This window comes from Humulus lupulus, chromosome X (genome assembly GCF_963169125.1).
Source record: "Humulus lupulus chromosome X, drHumLupu1.1, whole genome shotgun sequence".
Taxonomy (NCBI): domain Eukaryota; kingdom Viridiplantae; phylum Streptophyta; class Magnoliopsida; order Rosales; family Cannabaceae; genus Humulus; species Humulus lupulus.
The window spans coordinates 69379659-69392096 of NC_084802.1; the positions used below are offsets into that span (position 1 = coordinate 69379659).

General features: G+C 38.4%; 2 long non-coding RNA genes across 2 annotated transcripts; both read right to left on the reverse strand.

The window, feature by feature from the left end:
• Nucleotides 1-473: 473 nt before the first annotated feature.
• On the reverse strand, nt 474-3539 carry LOC133803982 (uncharacterized). The gene is made up of 5 exons (XR_009878245.1): nt 3371-3539; nt 2104-2677; nt 1803-1876; nt 1621-1668; nt 474-601 (listed from the first exon to the last, which is right to left on the reverse strand). It is a non-coding gene; the product is annotated as an uncharacterized LOC133803982 (long non-coding RNA).
• A 1973-nt stretch (nt 3540-5512) lies between these two features.
• Nucleotides 5513-6480, reverse strand: LOC133804655 (uncharacterized). Its single transcript, XR_009878565.1, has 2 exons — nt 6171-6480; nt 5513-5853 (listed from the first exon to the last, which is right to left on the reverse strand). It is a non-coding gene; the product is annotated as an uncharacterized LOC133804655 (long non-coding RNA).
• Nucleotides 6481-12438: the final 5958 nt, after the last annotated feature.

Below are 12438 nucleotides of genomic sequence, written 5' to 3' on the forward strand. Positions count from 1 at the left end.
TAAATATATTAACTAAATAATTATAATAAAGGCCATTAACTTATTGAAAATTGTCTTGAAAGGAGGAAAGAGCAAAACAATTCTAATAAATTGGATAACCAGAACATGGCAATCTATATATTCCTTTATGTGTTATATTATAAATACACACCATAGAAGAATTCTACTATCATTTCAACTGGTTCCTAAATAATCTGAATTAGAAATTTAGTACTATAGTTCTGAGAGATAGAAATTAAGAGCTAGAGAGACTAAAACCAAAATTCAGGAACAGGTTAAAACTGGGGAATGCAATCTTCAACCTGTAAAATGCATGAAATTAGATAACAAATCAGAAGTCCTGAGGTATAAACTTAAGTTAGCATTCCATTTTTAGTGCCCATTTGTGGTTGGCTTGCCTAATTTTATAATATGTAACTATTGGGTTAAGAAGTATTTCCATGGTTACTTTATGAAATTAAACAACTTACCTCAATTTTAGAATTGTACATCTGTTTTAGTTGTCCTGAGGTAGACGAAAAGGTCAGCTTTAAATCTCTAGGCCCAACTTCAATGGTATCATTTTGTGGATTCTTTATCTTGGAGAGTAAATTCCTGTTTACTACAATAGTTTGAAAAAGAAACCAGAGCAATTAAACAATTAATGCCTCTTTATGCATACTGATGCTATTGTATCTTAATGGTGAGCTTCATAAGAATCAACTATATGTTCAATATAATTTGACTAGCAAGTTTGAACTCAATTACCTGTACTATATGCCTTTGAGACAAAGTAAGTATTCCAACCAAGCGATAGTACAAAAACTTGAAAATGAAGCCAATACTTTGGAGCTTGTTTTGGTGATTGTCCCAAGTAAGCTTGTGCATAGAACTTTCTCAAGTTCTTTGTAACATTGTCTAAACTTAAATACTGTGCCTTAATTCTAGTGTTCTTTCGACCCGAGTCAGTAAAAAATGCATCTAACTAGGTGTCAATAACAAAGGTTCACAAGAAACAGAAAATGAGACATGACAAGCAAATTTCTTAAGCTAAAAAGTACAGGGAATCCATGATTTTCTGTTTACATGAAAAGAAAAAAAACACTAAAACACATGTATTTCTACTCCAAACAATATGATCCAATTTTCAACTTCTTGCTACAACTTAGTATCCTAGAAATATGGACTAGCATCCTAGAAACACCAATGACTCAAGAAATCAAGGAAACTGAGACAAAAAAAGGACTTCTGAAAAAATACATAAGAACCACATATATATACCACTTCAACTAATTTATTGACCACAAATGAAAATATTGAAATGACTTTCACTACCAACTAAAATCGACTGTCAAGAACAATACCGCAACAACCGGAACAACAACATGGCGTAGAAGCATAAACAAAAAACTACAGCTAAATTCAGGAAAAATATAATCATCTAAAGTTTTAAGTGGACTAGCATTATCAACCCATCAACACTCAGCAATAAAAATTCAATCCTCCATCAGTAGAAGATATGTGAGAGTTATTTTTAGAGTGGCAATCTCAAATAATGAAACTCAGTAGATTTAAAAAAGTGAGCAAGTTAGTGAAGCAGATGAGAAAGCTTCCAACACAAAAGAAAAAAATATCACTGACCTCTTTCTAAAGAACTTAAAGACACATTCAACATCGCGGTCAAAGTACCTGAGGATGAGGATATATGAGAATGAAATATACAATAACTATCAAGTACGATAATTAAATAATACACAATTACAAGGACAAAAGGATAAAAAATATTCTGACAAGTTTTCAAGTCTTTAATAAGAGTTCCTTACATATGCGCATTACGATGAGATACCGAAACCATTTGAGGAAAATCAATCATGGTGATTTTCTCATCATCATCAATCTAGAAAGAAAATGCACCAAATAGAGAACTCATAAGATTAAATAAGGAGATTAATTAACATTTGTAATCTAACAAGTGAGAATTTATCATATTCACTCAAGGAAGGCACCTACATGAGAAAAGTGCTACAGAGAACAGAAGAAGAAACTACAGGATAACCACATTTTCAATCAAATACAACACTTAAGATTAATGGCACCACAAAGTGCCAGGAGCCATGACCATACCATTAAGTTGAATTCATTGAAATCACAATGGATGAGACCATGTTCAGCCAGTCGAACAATAAGGCTGACAATTAAAGTAGATTGTCATCATTATAAACCACATATTCAGACACAAAAATAAAGGCATTGCTGAAACTAGTAGAACAAAAATGATCAAGGGCCCAAATTCAAAACATGTTTTAATGATCAGAAATGGAGTTTTCGAAATGTACATCATTATAAAAAATTAAATGCAACAAAGGAAATAACATCATATCAAAAAAGGAAATAACATTATACAAGCAACAAATGTCTTACGGCCAAAAAAAAAAAACAAGAAACTTCATACATTGATTATTGGTTGAGAAAAGATTATCAATATACATATATAGACCATAAACTTGGAACTATCCTGGTACAAGACCGTCGTAGACCCACGAGTCAAGCCACGCCGTAGACCCACGAGTCGAGCCACACCGTAGACCCACCGCCGCAAGCACCGTCGCACCCACGAGCGAGCCACGCCGTAGACCCATGAGTCGAGCCTCCTTGTCACACGACCTAAGACGAGGGCCCCCATCACCTTGTTACACACCTGCAAACAAACAGAGAGAAAGGAAGAAAGATTTTCCCACAGCTTGAGCCTGAGCCTCAGCCCGAGCCCCAACCCGAACCCGAAAAGAAAGAAGAGAAGGCTGCAAAGGAAGAGAAAAAACCAGCTGAAGAGAAAAAACCAGAAGAAGCAGCAACAACACCAGCAGCAGAAGAAGCAAGGTCAAAGAGGGAAAGAATATTGATAATAATAATCATGAAAAGGAAGGAGAAAATAATGGTGATGAAGTGATGATGATCAACAATGGTTGTGGAAGTGTTGAAGAGGAAAACATGAAGAGAATGATTCACTATTATCAGCCTCTTTATGTAATTGAATGAATCCCATCTCCTCAGCTTTTCAGTGATGAGAATCCTAATGCATGTTGCATTTCATAATATGCATGCATTAGTAGTGCAATGTACTAAAGTTTTTCTTAATGCTTCATTCCAAAGAATTAGATCAGCACATTATGGCATCAGAAAGACCACAAGGAAAATTATATTACTTGACGATTTCATTCAGTTTCAACATAAATACCTAGTAACTTTTCGTGGAAACAGATTGCAACGTAGAAGAATCCACTACTAATTTAGATTCACTTTCACATTCCTTCTCATAGAAACGTTAAAATAATTTCAGAAATCCAGTGTGCATAAAATTCAGATAGTTAGAAAGGAGGTAATATTAACTTACTTGACAATGATGTTCAGAGTTCAAACCATTCCAAGTATCAGTAACATAAAAAATATAGATCTTTACAGGCAAAATAGAATCAGTCCAATCAATCCATTCCACAGTATATCTGAGGTAGAGACTTCTCTTGACCCCCTGAAAGCCTTTCCTCACTTTACACTTTGTTTAATCATAGCAACACAACATGCCTCCTCTACAGTGGAGGCGGGGGGGCACATTTGATGACAGTAGAGGATGGATACAATTTATAAGCCAACTTAATTTATATGTATTTTATATATTATTCATCTTTATTAATGTTATAAACATATAGATCAGTAGAATATCAGTAAAACAACCACCAAATATAATGTATTGACCGAAATTTATCATTAATAATGATGATTATTACATCTCCCAACTTTCATTTTCCCTTAACTAGATAAACAAATGGAAAGAAATACTAAAACAAAACCATACAAATTATACATATCAATGCTATTATATATATATTTAATGTTTTTCTGATACAACCCAAAATCAATATCAACAAACCAACCCAAATAAAAGCTTTAATTTTCAATGAAAAGAAGAACAAAAAATAGGTATGACAAACCCACGTTTAACAGAGAATGTGTTTTAATATGTAAGTGTATATGGCTTTATAAGCAAAATTGATTTTTTAATTAGTACTCTTCACGTTTTTCTATTTGGAAATGTATCAAAATAAAGTTATAATACTAATAATTAATGAACTTGTCTTCCGTATTCAAAATGAAGTATTTGAAAGTCAAAACCTGTCATGCATCATGTCTTAACTTAAAGATAGATGCAATTTTAAAAAAAAAATGATAGATATAGAAAAGGTACTCATTCACTCAATTTGACTTCTCACATTCATATCAAACACCGCAACAATATATAAAAAAATTTCTTCAATAATAACCATTTTTCAAAAATATAAAGGGCAATAAATGATACAAAGACTTCAAAAAGGAGATCTCCTTTTTATCATCAAACATAAGTAATGTAAAAAAGATTCACACTCACACAGAACACTAGAATATTGCTAGCTATATGGCTCCTTTTTAGAATCCATATGTAACTTCAGCATACATGTACTTTTACATAATTTCATCATAAAAGAAGAGAGTTAGCATTCCCATTAAAGTTTGGAAATAAACTCTATTGAATGTATGCAATGCAAGGAATACAATTTTAATAACAAAAGTCTAACAAAGTAAACTATACAAATGATTTACTAATATTTATCAAAACATGAAAGACACATATAATGTTATCTAGTTTCTAAGTCATAAGTAGCTTAATTAAACATAAGCTAATGTGTTCATACTGCCAATGTAATATCTGGAACTAGCTATATATGTCTGATTTGCTTGATAAAATCTTAGCCCTATTAGTTGTCAACTAACAAAATCCTCTATAGAAATATTGGATTGACAGTACTAGTCCAAACTCATTAATTTTGAGCCTTTTTTCATAGCTTGGTAGGTACTAGAGACTTAGAAAGAGGACACCAATTGTAACATAACTAGAGACTTGATTTGGATAAATACATCTTTTCAGAATAATTTAATTGCAGTTTGCATTTAAGAATCCAAAACGTCTAGTCAAATAGAGCATTGAAACAAAGAATAAAAACCATCAAACATAATCATAACTAGAGACTTGATTTAGATAATGAAAGAGATCAAAGGTTCAACAAAATAAAACAAAGTAGAGTAATAAATTTAAGAGAATCCAACAATTATCTCAGACAAAGTAGAGTAACATTATATATTACTTTATTACTTTTATTTAAAGCAACCAGTGATTCTGGGTAATTCATAGCTTCATTTCTGGGCTACATTCATCTGCACATATATATACATACATAATATTGGACAGGTTATCAATGAAGTAGTCCGGCTTGCAAATATTGTGCCAAGGATCTTTAGAAACGTTGTGAGTGATGTTCAGATAAAAGGCAATCTTCAGAATCAAATTTCTATTATGTGATCATGAGAAATAAAATCATTTCTTCCTCCATAAATAAAAAGAAGATGAAAAATTACTCACCAAAATATATATAAATTCAATCCATGCTAAAGCTAAACTAAGAATCTGTCATATATATTTGCATACGTTATATACATAACTCTCTTCTCTCTGTAATATTAATTAGATTTAGAAAGGTATAGTAATATCAGTAAAACAAAAAATACAGACTGAAGACACTTTACCTCAAAGCTGAAAACCACTTCTTAAATTAGTAGCAATCACTCTGTATATTAACAAAGCCGTGTCAGCTACATATCATATATTATATTCAACTACATATTCAAATTACTCCATATATTCACAAAGGTGTGTCAGCTACATATCCCAATTACATATTCAAAGCTCAAAACCATTTCTCAGCTTCATCTTGTTGCTTCCTCAACTATTACTTTATCTCCAAGTCAATATGTCTTTGAGATATTTTATCAAATAGTTTTCTTGCACTGTAAATACAACAAATTTCAGAAAATAACTTAAACAAAGAACTCCCCAAAAATAAACCTACTTCCAATCCTATTATTTAATCTAACTTTCTCATGCTCACATTTTATCAAAATTATACTATTCAAACAATGAAACTAATCAATTACATTTAAGGATATCAATCAAAATATCTAACAAAAAAAAGTTTAATCTCAAGATTTAAATGATACTAGGATCATCCTCCCTCAAATACGAATCCAAATGAAAATCAAACTCAGAAGAACTAGCAAACCCAACAACCTAACAATAATTGGAGTGAAGGAGAGAGATAAGTTACCCCACAACTTGAGAGCCACGCCAACCATTGACCCAATTATTCACTATGCCACTGTACCTGCAAGCAGCAACAAGCAGAGAGTGAGGGTTAGAAGGAGTGAGAGATTGAGGGAGAACAACAGAGATGGATACCTGCACCTCCACGTTGCCTAGCTAGGTTTGAAATGGAGTAGCCCGCCGAGCCTCCTTCTTTTCTTTATGTGTGCTAAGAAAAAAATGAAGCCCTAAGCCCCAATCTGAAACAAATGATATTATTTGACGATGATATAGAGATGAGGTCCGACCAAGGGTTTATTGGGAGGTGACGACGATAGCAATGGGAGCTGCAAGGGAAAAAATCAAGGTTGGGGTGCGATGGCTTCGAGAGGCAGAATGCAACGACTTCGTGAGATTACATTCCTACCCAGTTCGTCCAAAACAGGGTAAGCTTCTCTGTTGGACCAAACACAGAATCAAAGAAAGTTGGAAACTAAAACCATATATGATGATATCATTATGTGTGTTATACCTGTTCTCTGTTCATCTTTTCTCCTGACTTGGTAGCTTGTCTAGCATCTTCTAGAAGCGCAGCATCCTGTTCTGACCTAACTTGAGAAAAATCAAGTGTCTCACGCAGGGAAGAAGAAGGCCTGGCCGCACACAGGCAAGAGGAGAAGAGCTGGCCTCTGGTGACGTCGTTCGCCTCTGGTGTCGTGTGAGGGCTTGGGCCCGCGTGGTCGAAGCTTCGACGGCCTCTGAAGATCCCTAGCCAGCGCGTGTAGGGGAAGGTAGCGATCGGTCTCCACAAAGACAAAGGTGAGAGGGAAAGAGTGAAGGAGAGAGGTCTGGTGGGAGAAAGAGATTCGAGAGAGAGGAGAGAGAATGATGAGGAAAAAGGAGAAGGAATTGAAGGAAATGAATTGGCCTAAATGAAATGAAAAAAAATGAAAAAAAAAAAGCTAAGTGGCGGGATGGTTATTACCGCCCTTTTTTCATAAAGTCCCCAATATGAGTACTCTAGCATAATATTTTTTTATTAGTATTATATTCATGTGTTATGGTAATGGGTATTTGGTGTAGTGACGGTCGCACAATGAGCCTTCCACCTCTGACAATAAACAAGCCAAGGGTAATCGTTATGAACGTCGGTTCACTAACTATACTGCCCTTATTGAGTCTCGGGGAGATGTTTATCAGGCCATGAGTTCCAGTGTGCCTTATAAGAAACCTGCCCCCATTCGAAAGGATATTTCAAGAAGAGACACTACCAAGTTCTGTCGTTATCATAACGACTACGGACATGATACCAATGAATGCAACCAGCTGAAGGATGAGATCGAGTTCCTTATTAGACAAGGACACTTGAGAAGATATATACGAGCCTCGAGAAATTCCCAACGAGAAGCTCCAGGTGGCAACGAGCAAGCGCCCACACGCCAACGCTCGCCACCTTTGCAGCCTGATCCCGTAACTGGCACATTGTTAACCATCTGTGGAGGCCCGCATGTCGCAGGAAGCAGCAGAAAGGCCAGGGAACGATATGCTCAGACCCTGCGCCACAACCAGGACATCGAGATGATGACTGTGGATGACCGCGCACTGAAAAAGGCTCGGTCAGAAGAGGGCGAAATAACCTTCTCTGATAGCGATGCCCAACACGTCCAGTTCCCACATTCCAATCCGCTGGTCGTGGATATCCAAATGGCCAACATGATGGTAAAGAGAGTGCTGGTTGATACAGGAAGTTCAGTGAATATCTTGTATAAGTATTCGATGGAACGCATGAAGTTGTCCGTTAAGGACTTGGAGCCCTGCAACCAAACAATATACGACTTCTCTGGTGAGGGACTCGCCCCCGCAGGGTCAATCAAACTGCCAGTGACAGCAGGTACAGCGCTTGCTACCAGGACATTACTCGCTACTTTCATAGTAGTCGATTGTCCTTCGGCGTACAATGCGGTCATTGGAAGGCCTATACTGGTTGATCTACGGGCCGTCACCTCTATGTGGCACTTAGCCATGAAATTCCCAACAGACGCAGGGGTAGGACGTGTGTTGGGAACCAGAGGGAGGCTAGGGAGTGCTACAACGCCTCAGTCACGAAGGCGAAGAAGGGAACGTCAAAGAACACTCCCCCAGATAGGTTGCAGATGGAAATTGATACACAAGCCCAATCCGGTGAAGAAGTCACCAAATAGGGTGTTGCCCAAAGTGAGGATAGAATTAGATCCTCACTTTGGGGATTGTGAAGAAAACGTTGGACCCGTCGAGGACCTAGAAGAGGTCCAACTTGACGAGAAAGACCCGACCAGAGTTGTGAAGGTCGGGAAAAACCTAGAACCAACCACGAAACATGCACTGGTGGAGTTTTTGCGGAAGAACCAGGAAGTCTTTGCCTGGTCGCACAAAGACATGGCTGGGATAGATCATGCAGTCATCAACCATGTCCTGAACATAAACAAGAATTTTCCACCCATGCAACAAAAAAGAAGGCTGCTCGATAAGGAACAGTCGAAAGCCTTAAAAGAAGAAGTTGAGAGATTAAAGGAGAATGGGTTCATCAGGGTGGCGTTTTATCCATCGTGGGTCTCCAATCCAGTACTGGTTCCCAAGCCTAACGACAAATGGCGAACCTGTGTGGATTTTACAGATCTCAATAAGGCCTGCCCGAAGGATTGCTTCCCACTCCCAAGGATCGACCAGTTGGTCGATGCTACTGCAGGACACGAGATCCTCTCCTTCATGGATGCATACTCAGGCTACAATCAAATCAGCATGCATCCCCCTGATGAGGATCACACCAGCTTTCGGACCGATACGAGATTATACTGTTATAAAGTAATGCCCTTCGGACTGAAAAACGCAGGTGCGACTTACCAGCGATTGGTTAATCACATGTTTAAAGAATTGATCGACGTAAACATGGAGGTGTACGTGGACGACATGCTGGTAAAGTCAAAAAAAGTGGAAGGACATGTGAAGGATTTGCAAGAGTGTTTCGATGCATTGAACAAGTATCAGATGAAACTAAATCTTCTCAAATGTTCCTTCGGAGTAGGATCAGGGAAGTTTTTGGAATTCATTGTTAATTTAAGAGGAATCGAGGCCAACCCTGACAAGATAAGAGCCCTGATCGACATGAAATCGCCAGAGAAGATCAAAGACGTACAGAGTTTAACTGGGAGGATTGCAGCCCTAAGTAGATTTATTTCAAAATCAACGGATAAGTGTGTCCCTTTCTTCAATCTACTTAGGGGCAATAAGAAATTTGAATGGACAGGAGACTGCGAGCAAGCTTTTCAGGCCTTGAAAGCACATATGGCACAGCCTCCTATTTTATCAAAGCCTATCGAAGGAGAAACTTTGTTCATCTACCTGGCAATCACTAAAGTTGCTGCTAGTGCGGTACTAGTACGAGAGGAAGAAGGCATACAAAAGGAAGTTTACTATGTAAGAAAGAGACTAATTAGAGCAGAACTGAGGTATCCTCCCATCGAGAGGTTAGCATACTGTTTAATCTTGGCCTCAAGGAAGCTACGTCCTTACTTCCAAGCCCATCCTATTACAATTTTAACTGACCAGCCCCTTCGGCAAGTCCTCCAAAAACCAGAGGCGGCTGGGCGTTTATTAAAATGGGTAGTCGAATTGGGGCAGTTTGATATTACATATTCACCGCGAGCAGCAGTAAAAGGACAAGTCTTAGCTGATCTTATTGCAGAGTTCACCGAACTCCCAGACAACGAGTAGTGCGAAAAACCTAGTACGCCTGAGCTTCAAGACGAAGCTCCTTCGTGGAAGTTATTCACCGACGGGTCGTCAAACGAATCTCACGCAGGAGCAGGAGTGATTTTGATAACACCAGAGGGGCATCGATTTCACTACGCCATTAGATTCGATTTCATTGTGTCGAATAATGAAGCCAAATACGAAGCACTCCTCGCTGGATTAAGATTTGCGAAAGACATGAGTATAAAGGTGCTGGATATTTACAATGATTCACAGCTGGTAGTAAATCAAGTTCTAGGGAAATATCAAGCGCGAGGCCTAAAAATGGTGGCCTACTTGAACAAGACTAAAGATCTATTGGCCCAGTTCAAGAAGTTTACCCTCCAGCAAATACCCCCGGATCAGAATTTGAACGCAGATGCCTTAGCCAAACTCGCGAGAGCGAAAGATGCTGATACTTTGAACATTGTGCCAGTAGAAAGATTGAGTGAGCCAAGCATACGAGCAATTGAAGCCAGTATGGAAATCCGAATGGAAGATACATGGATGGCACCTTACTTGGAGTATCTGACAAATGGTGTACTACCAGTAGACAGAAACAAGGCCAGAAATCTTCAAAGGCAGGCTGCTAGGTATATACTGGTCGATGGTGTTCTATACTGAAGAGGATATTCCATGCCATTGCTCAGATGTATTACACCAGAGAAAGCTAAGGAGCTAATGAAGGAAGTACATGAAGGCTTCTGCGGGGATCACGCTGGGGGGCAAAGTTTGGCGAAGAAGATTCTAAGGTAGAGTTATTTCTGGCCAACTATGAACGAAGATTCAATGGAGTTTGTACGAAAGTGCGATAAGTGTCAAAGATTTTCCAAAATCCCACGCGCAGCTCCAAACGAGTTAAAACAGATGTAGCGTCCTTGGCCTTTTGCAGTTTGGGGTATAGACTTGATTGGATCCCTGCCAACGGGAAAAGGCGGAGTGAAGTACGCAGTTGTAGCAGTCGACTACTTCACCAAATGGGCCGAAGCTGAACTGCTCGCTACCATAAAGACCAAGAAAGTTCTTGAATTTGTCATCAAGAACATTGTTTGCCGATATGGTATGCCTCAAAAAATCGTCTCAGACAACGACACCCAATTTGACAGTGACCTATTCACCGACTTCTACGAAAGACATGGGATTATCAAAAGCTTTTCTTCAATCGCGCATCCACAAGCGAACGGGTAGGTCGAAGCAGTGAATAAAATTCTTAAGGACACCCTGAAGAAAAGACTTGAAGACGCTAAAGGAGCATGGCCAGAACAGCTGCCTGAAGTCCTCTTGTCGTATAGAACTTCTCATCGAACAGCTACAGGTCACACTCCGTTTTCCTTAGCATATGGGTATGAAGCTATGCTGCCCATAGAATTAGATCCCCCCTCACATCGACGCATCACATACGACCAGGGCCAGAATAGCCAACTAATGATGGAGTCCCTAGACTCAATTGAAGAGAAACGAGAAAGAGCCCAACTCCGAGTTGCTGCGTACTAGCAAAAGGTCGCCTGGTATTTTAACTCAAAAGTAAAAGAAAGGAAATTCAACATCGGTGACCTAGTGCTACGATGGGTTTTCTTGAACACCCGCGACCCCATTGCTGGAGTACTCGGACCAAACTGGGAAGGACCTTACCAGATTGAAGGAGTCCTTCATCCGGGCACCTACAAACTTGCACGCTTAAATGGAGATCTCGTTCCACGCTATTGGAACGGCGAACACCTGCGCAAGTACTACCAATAAACAGTCCTTTTTAAAGGACTGGCTTGTATTAATTTTTACTTTTTACAAGTTTCGAAAAAGGGTTAGCCACGTTGTATGGCTAATCGCTTATAAGTGTAAGATCTTTTCTAAAATCACTCGTAAAGACATGATTAGTCCATTTTTAATACGAGATTATAAGGGACTGTGCGCAGCCAGTCATTCTTGCCAACCTTTGTAAATTTATTTTACAAGTATTTGTTCATTACGTGTGTTGTTTTGCTGTATTATAAGTTTTATGTTTCCTACCGAGCAACAATGTTCGTACAGGCCGTGGTCAAGGCAAGTGACCACGAACCTAAAGCTCCTCGATCACTTGGGGGGCATATAAGATACATCGTTAGCAAAGCATAGCAAGAGGTATGTAAACACATGAACAAAATAAGTGAAAGCATGCTATGGTACTTAGAGTATTTTTCAAAATTTATATTTTGTTGAATCAAACCAAAGTACTATGCTAAGTTCGGTCATGCGAACAGATGTTATAATAAGATAAAAATATTATAATATCAAATGGAAGTCTTTTACACCGCAAGCAATATTTCTTGGATGGATGTAATTGTTCAAAGTAAACGGAAAGTTTGCTACCCGTGCAGCAAATTTAAATATAAAGTAAAAATTGTCTTTACAGCATGACCCGTGGGTCGTATAATCGAAGAAAAATAAAAAAGAAATAAGTTCAAAGAGCAGGAGGGTCTTGCTCAGCAGTCTGATTGGCCGCATCTTCAGCAACTCCTCCTTCCTCTTCGACCGCGGCCGGCTGGATG